Consider the following 1,489-nt stretch of genomic DNA (forward strand, 5'->3'; position numbering starts at 1 on the left):
GGGACATCATATTCACTTTCGGTTTGCACCCAAGTCCCGAACTTAGTGATATTTTTGGTTTCTTACCAACCAATTCGACTTGCCTTCATCTCTTGTTAGGTTTATAATATCAATACTCGAACTTATATGCATGTTCAGGGACATCATTTTAACTTTCGGTTTGCACCCAAGTCCCGAACTTAGAGATATTTTTGGTTTTGGACCAACCAATTCGACTTGCCTTCATCTCTTGTTAGGTTTATAATATCAATACTCGAACTTATATGCATGTTCAGGGACATCATATTAACTTTCGGTTTGCACCCAAGTCCCGAACTTAGAGATATTTTTGGTTTCTTACTTACCAATTCGACTTGCCTTCATCTCTTGTTAGGTTTATAATATCAATACTCGAACTTATATGCATGTTCAGGGACATCATTTTAACTTTCGGTTTGCACCCAAGTCCCGAACTTAGTGATATTTTTGGTTTCTTACTTACCAATTCGACTTGCCTTCATCTCTTGTTAGGTTTATAATATCAATACTCGAACTTATATGCATGTTCAGGGACATCATTTTAACTTTCGGTTTGCACCCAAGTCCCGAACTTAGAGATATTTTTGGTTTCTTACTTACCAATTCGACTTGCCTTCATCTCTTGTTAGGTTTATAATATCAATACTCGAACTTATATGCATGTTCAGGGACATCATTTTAACTTTCGGTTTGCACCCAAGTCCCGAACTTAGAGATATTTTTGGTTTCTTACTTACCAATTCGACTTGCCTTCATCTCTTGTTAGGTTTATAATATCAATACTCGAACTTATATGCATGTTCAGGGACATCATTTTAACTTTCGGTTTGCACCCAAGTCCCGAACTTAGAGATATTTTTGGTTTCTTACTTACCAATTCGACTTGCCTTCATCTCTTGTTAGGTTTATAATATCAATACTCGAACTTATATGCATGTTCAGGGACATCATATTCACTTTCGGTTTGCACCCAAGTCCCGAACTTAGTGATATTTTTGGTTTCTTACCAACCAATTCGACTTGCCTTCATCTCTTGTTAGGTTTATAATATCAATACTCGAACTTATATGCATGTTCAGGGACATCATTTTAACTTTCGGTTTGCACCCAAGTCCCGAACTTAGAGATATTTTTGGTTTTGGACCAACCAATTCGACTTGCCTTCATCTCTTGTTAGGTTTATAATATCAATACTCGAACTTATATGCATGTTCAGGGACATCATATTAACTTTCGGTTTGCACCCAAGTCCCGAACTTAGAGATATTTTTGGTTTCTTACTTACCAATTCGACTTGCCTTCATCTCTTGTTAGGTTTATAATATCAATACTCGAACTTATATGCATGTTCAGGGACATCATTTTAACTTTCGGTTTGCACCCAAGTCCCGAACTTAGTGATATTTTTGGTTTCTTACTTACCAATTCGACTTGCCTTCATCTCTTGTTAGGTTTATAATATCAATACTCG

This window comes from Anopheles maculipalpis (genome assembly GCF_943734695.1).
Source record: "Anopheles maculipalpis chromosome X unlocalized genomic scaffold, idAnoMacuDA_375_x X_unloc_21, whole genome shotgun sequence".
NCBI classification, from domain to species: Eukaryota; Metazoa; Arthropoda; class Insecta; order Diptera; family Culicidae; genus Anopheles; species Anopheles maculipalpis.